The sequence below is a fragment of the Nicotiana tabacum genome, chromosome 3 (assembly GCF_000715075.1).
Source record: "Nicotiana tabacum cultivar K326 chromosome 3, ASM71507v2, whole genome shotgun sequence".
In the NCBI taxonomy this organism is placed as follows: Eukaryota; Viridiplantae; Streptophyta; class Magnoliopsida; order Solanales; family Solanaceae; genus Nicotiana; species Nicotiana tabacum.
In genome coordinates this window covers 14242492-14254146 of record NC_134082.1, presented here as the reverse complement: position 1 = coordinate 14254146, position 11655 = coordinate 14242492, and positions in this window count along the sequence as shown.

The following is an 11655-nucleotide window of genomic DNA, read 5'->3' as shown; positions in this document are numbered from 1 at the left end:
CTCACATATAGCGACGAGGACATCGATACCTTGTCTCAACCTCACGATGATGCACTGGTAATCTCTTTCCTTGTAAATACAATTCAAATTAAACATGTATTTTTGGATCTAGGTAGCTCGGCCAATATTATCAGGTCGAGGGTAGTAGAGCAGCTCGGGATGCTTAACCAAATCGTGTCCACCTCTAGAGTCCTCAACAGATTCAATATGGCGAGCGAAACAATGAAAGGGGAAATCACCCTCCCAGTCAACGTGGCCGGCACAACCCAAAATGCCAAATTCCATGTCATCGAAGGAGACATGAGATATAATGCCTTGTTTGGAAGGCCATAGATATAATACATGATAGAAGTACCATCCGTCCTCCATCAAATGATGAAATTCCCGACAAAGGATGGGATAAAAACCGTCTACGAGGAACAGCATGCGACAAGAGAAATGTTCGCGGTGCACGATGTGGCACCGACACCAATACCTATACCATCGAAGGAGCTAAAGAATTAGCAAACAGTAAAATAGCGATAACAAGATACATTCTCGGCTACGACCGACTAAACAAAACAAAAGACCGTACCAAGTCCTCATAACAAATTATTGAATCACATCAAGATCTGAAGCGTCGTCAGCACTAATGTATGGTCACCTCCTTTTTCAGTTACATTTTATACTAACCTGAATGCAGGTATCCGATCGAAATGGCCGAAGTAATTTCCAACTCGAAAGCCTTAGGTTCCAAAAGCATGCGTTGCACTCTTTTCCTTCGACCGGATTTTAACCCAAGAAGGGTTTTACCAGCAAGGTTTTTAACGAGGCAACACCTATATGCTACCTAAGGAAGACTCGACAATTATTCAAGGCTTCTTTTGCAATCAACCTCGAATACTGGGGGCATCCCCCCGGAAGGTCACCTACTTGGAGAAGTCAAGATGCACTAAATAGGGTCTCGATAGGAAAATAATGTACCAGGCCAAACGGTCGACCGAACCGTGTCCGTATAGAACCACCAAGCCCTTGACAACAAAAACATGTATACTTGTACCAAGTAATCAAAGAATACTTTCCAAAAGCATTTCACGTTTCAAAGAAGCTCAGTATTTTTGCAAAAATGGTTCCTCTACAACTCGAAACAATACGACCCCCGGGTCGGAGATTCAAACTCGTAAGCCCTCAGTGAGTCAAGATCAAGTTCACAAAACGACCCCCAAAGCCAAAACATGTCTCCAGTACTCAGGGACTAGCGTCAACAACTCGAAACAATACGACCCCCAGGTCAGAGCTTCAAACTCATAAGCCCTCAGTAAGGCAACATCAAGATCACAAAACAACTCCAAATCCAAAAACGTCCCGAACACTCGGGGACTGGCATCGAAAATTCAAGGACACATGACCTCCGGGTCGGAAACTCTGAAATCGTAAGCCCTTAATGAGGCAATACCGAGTTTACAAGTAATGGTTCCCGAGCCAAGAAACTCTCGATGACTCGGGGACTGCCACCAATCACCACCCCTATTGACTTATCAAAACCCGAGGCCATAAGACCACATGCGGGCAGCTTCGGTCTCGTAAGACCTATATAAGGCAATAACAACATCTGTAAGACCTAAAGCAAGGCATGTACCACACTTGTACCAAGTAACCAAAACTGTAAGACCTCAAGCAAGACATGAACCACACTGGTACCAAGTGACTAAAACTGTAAGACCTCAAAGGCATGTAAAAATTTGTAAGACCTTACAAAAGGCATAATCCCGATCTTAAAGTTAAGGCTATATATCAAACTTGTAAGACCCCTAAAAAGGCATACCCTCGATATAGATGCCGAAACTACTTCACTCGGAAATTGAAAGGTTGCGGTCAAACATAATGACTACGGTCATAAAGCTGTACCGGCCAAACTAACTCTCTCGAGGATGCCCAATCATCGCTATAAAATTATAAGCCTTCAATTACTTCAAAAATAACCGGTTAAACAGGCTACCCTCGACATTAGGCAAAAGTGCTTCGACCATGTCATCTCCAAACTATAGGCTTCGAGATACTAAGCCACCGAGCCAAACCTCCCGAGGTGCTCGATCATCGCCATATAACGGCTCACAATCGAGTTTTCTATCAAACCGTCGAAGATTCAGGCAAACACAACTTTAAAAGTCCTTAACGAGGGAAAAATAAAGCCTACTAAAGGTCGTACTGACCCAATGCGTAAGAGCCACTGTCGCTAGCCCATACTAGAGGTCGTATCGACCCAATACGTAAGAGACATTATCGCCAGCCCATATAAAAGGTCGTACCGACCCATTGTGTAAGAGCCACTGTCGATAGCCCATAAAAAAAGTGCGTAAGAGCCTAAGGGCTAGCCTTAAATTCAAAAACTTGAGGGTCAAATGAGCTCGAGTTGAAACCCGACTCAGAGACTGGACCCAAAATAGTTAACTAAATATGCCTAAGAGAAAAAGCATAAGAGCTCAAAATACCGGTTTATACTAAAAAGTCATACTGACCGAGCGCGTAAGAGCCTACGGGCTAGCCCAATGAGCCCCAGGGCCATACTATAAACCTAAGGGTTCTATCCAAAAACCAATTGACCTGGCTAATAACTGGAAAACATCGAAGCAAAGGGAAGTATATGAAAAATAAAACCGCAAGGCTTCCTTTAATACATATATGCGAAGAAATACAAGCTCCATTTACATTGTTCTTTGAAAATACTATACACAGAATCAGAAAGGGAAGGCCTAATCTACGTCCCCCTCGGGGGCTATGGCTCGTCGGACTCTTTTTTACTATCCTCGACATCTGACAGAAGAGACCTAGCGTTATTTTCATCCGCCTTTGCCTGCTTCACCTCTTTCGAGAGGTCAAAGCCCCTAGCATGGATCTCCTCGAGGGTCTCCCTTCGAGATTTATACCGAGCATATTCCTTGCTCTTGCTCTCACGGTCAAGAACCCTTCTCAGCTCAGCTCGAGCATCGACAACATCCTTTAAATAGACCGCCACTTTCTTGTCAGCCTTAGTGCGGCTCATTACGGCTTCGGCCTGGGCATCCACAACTTCAGACTTCATCTTCAAAAGCTCAGACTTGAGCCTTGTAATCATATTCGCTCGGGCATAACTGTTTGCACGAGCATTTCGGAGTTGCACCTTGAGGGCGGAAGCCTTGGCTAAATCATCCTCCTTGGCCGCAACTTGGGCATTTGCCTGAGCTTTTAGCTCATTACGCTCGCGTTTAACCCGTCCAACTTCGCCCCAAAGTCATTCCAGCTCCTCCATTTTATTCTCCAATTGGAATATCAGAGTATTAATCTCTGAAAGCAGAAGGAGAAGCAAACATCGACACGAAATGAAGGTTACCTATCTTTCGAGATGGCTTTCGTAGTTCCGACTTTGATCTACCTCATACCGCAGGTATACCAGCTCATCTTCCTTTTTTTGCAAAGAAGCCTGAGAGATTTCTCCCCTTCCAAAGCTTTCCGCAGCCTAGCCTCACGGTGAAGCAGCTCGAAGTTAAGCTTGTCAAAGGCTTATGAAAGAGAAACTCGATAAGAGAGTAAAAATTACAAAACTATAAAATCAACACGGATGGCCAAAACTCACCTTAGAATAGAATCGTTGAGCTTCCTCGAATGATGAGCGCATATCTACTAGTTTTTCTCTGTCTACCCCAGAAGAACCGCTCCCAGTTGAGGCACGATTGCTCAGTGCATGCGGCCCCGAGCTTCGAACATCTCTCAAAGTACATTCGACGGGAGAAGAAGTGGATGGCAGAAAACCCTCATTCCTCGAGGTACCTTGGACGAAAAAAGAATGTCAAAATGGAGGTGGAACCGTTTTTCTAAAGCCAGAGATCTCGGTCACATCAGGCTCAACCGACACATCCTCTCTGAGCCCTCAGCCTAGACTCGTCTTGCTACAAGCATCATCGCCCTGCGAAGGCCCTTTTTTACTTATTGTTATCATTCCGTAGCCCAGAAGCTGTCGATCCTTCTCCCTCTCCGAGGGGGCACGGTCTCACCTCGGAGGACTCCTCGATGCCTACAATGACGGGGTTAGTACGCATAAAAAGAAAGTGTTTTCCAAAAAAGGAGCAGGTCACATAGCACGTATCGTGGTGTTTAGCCTCATATCTGCCCTTAGACAAAGCTCGCCACTTACGCTTATTGTAAGCCGAGTGAGTCGTCAGCTTCCGAGCTCAATCTGTCATCTCGGGGACCTCACACGAGATCCAAGATATTGCTATATAAAGGGAAAGGAAGGCGCATTTACGGAAATCGCCTACACCGTAAGCAAAACTACGAAGGCACAAGTACATCACTTATGCGTAAAATTCCATTCCTCAGGACATGGCTGAAACTCCACAAGGATAATATCGATAGTTCGCACTCAGACGAATTGGCTCATCTGTCCCTGATCCCTGTCTTCTTCATCATCAACAATGAAAGGCGTGGTGGATCGGCATCGTAGGGTCAGCAAACCCCGATGGTGAAAAGGCCGATACAGCCTGATAAGATGACTAAGAGTGAATTCGAGCCCTGTTTCTTCCGCAAAGAACCTAATCATCAATACTATCCTCCAAAATGACGGGTGAACCTGTGCCAAGGTAACCAGGTACGTTCAATAGAATTCGAGCACAGCCCTATCAGGGGGTCTAGCGTAAAGGGGTACGTGTGCACGTTCAAAAACCCCTCGGCATGATCTATAATGCTCTCTCCCGGGGAAGGTGCCCGCAGTACTACCTTTTCCCCCATCCACAATCTTTCCTCACTGACTCAAGGTTTCCCTCTCCTATTAAAGAAATAAACTTCGAGGGTGGATCTCCCCTCTCCTTGCCGAGCGGACCCTGGTGTAGCAGCCATAACTGTGGTAAAACTATGGAATTGGAGCAGGAATTTGAGCAAGGTCTTCAAAGTTGAAATGGTAAAGGGCCTAACGCAGGAAAGAAAATCTCTATAGAGGAGGATAACTACTCGGAATAGCGGAATCCTCAAAAGAAGGAATATAACCCTATATGCGGAGAAAGAGGCAACTATCCACTTGCCTCAATAGCTAATTAAAAATGTTGACTAAGCCATTTTTCGCTTTGGGAAGATGTGCCAACGGAATTGCCTTGGTTGCTTCATAACCATGTCATGCAAATTAACGCTGACATACGATATTTTAAGGATAAAAAAACCCCGCATCGATACAAGCCTCGAGATGGTACCCGATCTCAGGATTTCCGTCAAAAAGAAGATAGGCTCCAAGAAGCCATTGACTTCATTACAAGCCTCGAGATAGTAACTGGTCTTGAGGACTTCTGTCAAAAAGATGATAGGCTCCAAGAAGCCATTGACATCATTACAAACCTCGAGATGGTACCCAATCTCGAGGACCTCTATCAAGAAGAGGATATGCTCTAAGGAGCCATTAATATTACTACCTGCCTCGAGATGGTACCCAATCTCGATGACCCCTGTCAAAAGGAGAACATGCTCTAAGGAGCCATTAATATCATTACAATCCTCGAGATGGTACCCGATCTCGAGGACCTCTATCGAAAAGAAGACAAGCTCTGCAAACCCACTCATATGGGTTTGTTCTCGAAGTGGTACCCTACCTCGAGGATTTTTGCTATTGTAAGTACGGGTCATTTACCCGACCCTCCGGACCTCGAGCTACATGAGTCCTCAGGTCGAGTTAAAACCATCACCTCGATTACTTTAACCCAAGTACCATCTAAATCTGGGTGATCCCTCATCCGGGATCTATCTGCAACGCCTTAAGGCTATCTTCACTCTAAGTTCAAAACAAGTTTCTAGGTCGCCCGAGCTTGAACAAACTCTTGCTTGGGGACTTCTCTCGAAAGCCTAAAGGTTATCTTTTCCAAACAAGTTCCCTTTCAAGGGCTATCACCAGGGCCTAAAAGGTCAAGCTTCGTTCTAAAAATTTTGAAGCCCTATTTTCATTCAACCCGAAATCGGGGGCCCCGACGACCCGAGTTTATCAATCCAATCCGGGCTCGGTCCAAGGAACAACAAAGGGTTCCACAGGGAGTTATGTTAATCAATCAAGATCCAGAAAAATACTTACACCCGGGCTCGATATTCGTACCAATCGATAGAACCATGCATTCAGATTCTTCACAAACGCAGATAAAGGGAAGTATAGCATAAATCAGAGACAAATTGAAGAAACATCTTTGTATTCATAAACACATGATTACAAAAGCCCACGAAGGGTCCTTACAAAAAAATAAAGAAACAAAAGCAATAGCTAAAAGTCTAATCTATTATCGTGGGTACTTCCTCAGGAGCAGCGCGTTCAAGAATCATTTCTTTGGGACTTCATCTCGGCCTCCCCAACAGAGTCTTCAAGGACGAGGAAGAGGGTGTAAAATGAGGCAGAAGAAGTAGAAAAAGATGAAGTAAAAGTTGTAGCCCGCCAAAGGGCAAAAGCTTTACTAGGCAAAGAAGATCCTAGCCCGATAGAAGACTTGGCGGGCGTCAGCCTTACTTGCACTGCTACTTTGAGTCCACTTCTTGGAACATTGTGACGTGCAAGCTAGTGGTCGTTAGTTCCACTTCATCCCACGGAAAGCAAAAGGGATGAAGTGTCACACCAAGCAGGAGTAGGGAGGTGAGCAACGATGTAAAGTCCGAATATCCTCCTAAGCAACATGTAGAGTCCAAATATCTTCCTGAGTTGGAAGAAATCGGCACCCCTATCTCATTACCTTGGGCCAACAACAACAATTCAATAAAATCTCGCTGGAGGAGGGAAAGCTCTAGAAAGAGCCCATGGCGTAGCTGATGAGGACACTACCATGTAACCTTAAGGCCACGGGCCTTAAACATAGGAAATAATAATGGATGAAGATGAAGAGAAGAAAGGGGTAAAGGGTTGGTTGAAGAACATTTGAATGAAGTTTTGATTTAAGAAGGCTCCCATTTATAGGAAGGGTGGCAGAATAACCAATGACGCAATCAATTTCATTGAAAGACGTACCGGCAGGTGCAATCAATGCGTTTTGGGAATTGGATCGGCAGCGACATTATTATAACTGTTAATCCACCTTCGATAGCTCCTAGCCTAACATCAGACTCGACCTCGAGGCCCCGATTATTAACCAGTCGGTTTGGTTATCATATTGTTTTCTAACTTATATTTTGTTTCCAAGTCTTTCATTTAGCATCTATTGCCTAAAAAACTAGCATAAAAATATATCACGTATTTTTAGAACTACAGAATCAAATTTAGTTGTAATTACCATTTTCAAGGTAAACACAACGACAGCAAGATTCGGGGCAGACATGGCCATTTCCGCTGCATTGTGCCATCTTCGATAGAGGACACTTGGGCCAATGCCGATCCGGTTCTAATGCTTGTTATATATGTGGACGTCCGGGCATATGATGCGAGATTGCCCAAATAGAGATTCTAGGGCTATGGAGCAACCAACGAATTCAGCAACAGGATCATCTATGTCCGTGCATCCTTTAGGCGTGAGACTCAGTCTTCGGCTGGTAGAGGTCGAGGCAGAGGTAGAAGTTCAGGTGGTACCAGAATCGTAGCAATGCGTTAGTGAGTTGACATGACCAGGAATCCTCACCAGACATTGTGACAGGTATGTTGGCCATTTGCTCTCACGATGCTTATGCCTTGATAGACCCAGGATCTACTTATTGTGTATTACCCTATTTTTTATGGGGAAGTTTGGTATAGTGCCTGAAATACTAAGTGATCCTTTTACGGTATCTCCACTGGTCGGAGAATCGGTTATTGCTAGACGGGTTTACGAGATTGTACGGTGTCAGTTTGTGGTCATCATACCTCAGCCGACTTAGTTGAGCTAGAGATGTTGGATTTTGATGCTATCTTGGGCATGGACTGGTTGGCAGCTTGCTATGCCATAGTTGATTGTCGAGCAAAGATATCTAGATTTCATTTTTTGGGCGAGCCAGTCATTGAATGGGTAGGTAATACAGGGACACCTAGAGGTAGGTTTATTTCCTATCTAAAGGCGAGGAAGATGATCGCCAAAGGGTGCATTTATCATATTGTGCGAGTTAGAGATGAAAATATTGAGATACCTACACTTCGGTCTATTCCAGTAGTTAAAGAGTTCGCAAATGTATTCCCAAATGAACTTCCAGGTATTCCTCCAGAGTGAGAGATTGATTTTGGCATCGATTTGCTTCCGGGAACTCAACCAATATCCATCCCTCCGTATAGAGTGGCACCTACCGAATTGAAGGAGTTGAAGGAGAAATTAAAAGATTTACTGAAGAAAGGTTTCATCAGACCCAGTACCTCACCTTGGGGTGCACTGGTACTATTTGTACGGAAGAAAGACGACTCACTGAGGATGTGTATCGATTATAGGCAACTGAACAAGGTAACTATTAAGAATAAGTATCCATTTCCAATGATAGATGACTTGTTTGATAAGTTGCAGGGAGCTAGATGCTTTTCAAAGATAGATTTGAGGTCGGGATACCATCAGGTCAGAGTTCGGGAGAAATATATTCCCAAGACAGCCTTCAGGACAAGATACAGCCACTTCGAGTTCCTTATCATGTCCTTCGGGTTGACAAATGCACCTGTCGTATTTATGGATTTGATGAATAGCCTATTTCGGCCATATTTAGATATGTTCGTGATAGTCTTTATTGATGATATTCTGGTTTATTCACATTCAGAGGATGAGCATGCGGACCACCTACGAGCAGTACTCCAAACCTTCTGTGATAATAAATTGTATGCTAAGTTTTCTAAATGTGAGTTCTGGTTGAAGTTTATATCATTCTTGGGGCACATTGTATCCTATGGAAGTATAAAGGTACTCAAAAGATTTAGGATGTGAAATCCTGGCCTAGACCTACCACTCCAATAGAGATTCGTAGCTTTCTAGGCTTAGCAGGATACTACCGAAGGTTCGTAAAGGGTTTTTCTTCTCTTTCAGCACCATTAACGAAGTTGAAGCAGAAAGAAACTAAGTTTCAGTGGACAACGGCTTGTGAGCAGAGTTTCCAAGAGCTTAAGAACATGTTGACCTCAACACCAGTTCTAACATTTCCAGAGGGTCCAGATGGTTATGCCATGTATTGTGATGCCTCAGGTGTCGGGTTAGGATGTGTCCTAATGCAATATGGTAAGGTAATTGCATATGTTTCAAGGTAGTTAAGGAAGCACGAATGGAATTATCCAACCCACGACCTCGAGTTAGCTGCGGTTGTCCATGCACTTAAGATATGGCGGCATTATTTATATGGTGTTCATGTTGATGTATTCACAGATTATAAAAGCCTGCAATATATCTTCAAGCAAAATGAGTTGAATTTGAGATAGAAGCGATGGCTTGAGTTATTGAAAGATTACGATGTTAACATTCTCTACCATCTAGGGAAAGCTAATGTTGTAGTAGATGCCTTAAGTCGTCGATCTATGGGTAGCTTAGCACATATAGAGGCTGAGAAAAGACAATTAACTAGAGAGATTCATCAATTGGCTTGTTTGAGGGTTCGGGTAGTAGACTCTGGCAATGGAGGAGTTGTACTCCAAAATACTGCAAAATCATCTCTCATAGCTAAAGTAAAGGAGAGTTAGTACGAGGACCCAGAGTTGGTCAAGTTGATAGAGCGAGCTCTGCAGCAGAAGAAGCTGTTTTTAGAGATCAAGGGAGATGGGGTTCTCAGATATAGGGGTCGTTTGTGTGTTCCAGATGTAGCAGGGCTATAAGACAAGATTATGTCAGAGGCACATTATTTGTGGTACTCCATTCATCCTGGGTCGACGAAGATGTATCATAACATTAAAGATGTGTATTGGTGGAACAATATGAAGAACAACATTACTGAATATGTCGCTCAGTGTCCTAGTTGCTAGCAGGTGAAGATAGAACACCAAAAACCAGGAGGGCTAATGTAGACTATAGAGATCCCGACATGGAAATGTGAGGCAATAAACATGGACTTTATCACCGGTTTACCTCATTCTCATCCCATTCCGTATGGGTGAGAGCCGATAGGCTTACAAAATTAGCTCATTTCCTACCGGTCAGATCTACATATATAGCAGAAGATTATGCAAAATTATATATTAAGGAGATAGTACGACTACATAGAGTACCAATATCTATTATATCTGAATGTGGGGCCCAGTTTACAGCACATTTGTTGAGGTAATTTCAGAGAGGTCTAGGAACTCAGGTGAATCTCAGCACAACTTTTCATCCACAAACTGATGCACAAGCCGAGCGCACAATTTAGACGCTCGAGGATATGTTACGAGCATGTGTGTTGGATTTTAAAAGAAGTTGGGATAAACATCTACCTCTTATCGAGTTTACATATAATAACAGTTACCATTTCAGTAACAGATGGCTCCATACGAGGCTTTGTATGGGCGTAAGTGCAGATTTCCTATAGGGTGGTTTGATGTTGGAGAATTTGGGTTACATGGGCCAGACCTGGTTCAGCAGGCCATAAAAAAGTAAAGCTTATCCGGGAGTGATTGTTGGTAGCTCAGAGTTGTCATAAGTCATATCCTGACATGCAGCGATAAGACTTAGAATTCATGGTTAATGTCTGGGTATTCTTAAAGGTGTCATTTATGAAGGGTGTGATGAGGTTTAGCAAGAAAGGAAAGCTTAGTCCACGATATATTGGGTTTTATAGGATCACTAGGAGAGTGGGTCAAGTAGCTTATGAGTTAGAATTGCCCTCAGAATTGGAGTCTGTCCATCCAGTTTTTCACGTATCTATGCTACGGAAGTGCGTTGACTAACATACCCGAGTGGTGACCATGGATGATATACAAATTATGGAGGACTTGTCATACGAGGAAATTCTGATTGTCATCCTAGATCGACAAATCCACAAGCTAGGAAATAAGGAGATAGCATCCATGAAGGTTTTATGGAGAAGCAAGAAGGTGAAAGAGATGACGTGGCAAGAAGAGGAAGAAATGAAGTCTAAATACCCCCACCTATTTCAAACTGAAGATACGGTTCAAGGTGGGATACCTCAGCACAACCCTATTCAGGCCAGTAGGTCATCAGGTAAGCTCTTATTTTTGACTCTCAGAATTTATAATGGACTGTTTCGTGAAGCCAAGTGTTGCAATTTATAGACAGTGGTCATGCGTACAAGTTGGTTTTATTCTAATGTACGGAGGAGACTTTAGCAAAAAACAATTCCAAGATATCTAAGCATAAACATTTGAGGACGAATGTTTCTAAGGGGGAAGAATGTTACATCTCGCATTTCTCGTATGTTAAAGTTATGTCATCAGTTAATTGACATAGACTCGGGGATGAGATTTTTTTGAGATTATAAGCATTTATGCTATTTATATCAAGCAATAAGTAAGTGCCATGAAAGAAAAATGATAAATGAATCAAAGAAAATGAGTTTCGTTGAAGATTGTCGATTTGGGATAAATACTGGCCGAGCGATAATACCCGATATTTATGGACTAGAACCATACAAGGTACCATATGACCATGATAGTATGGCGTATAAGAGGTATTAGAAATAAGTAGTATTTTAAGTAATTTGAGACAATTCTTAATTATGTGGGTAATTGGTTAATTACCGGGTATTAACTAGTGAGTTTGAGATAAGACTAAAACCCCACCCCACCCCCACATGGAAGCAAGCCACTAACAAAGCAAATGACTC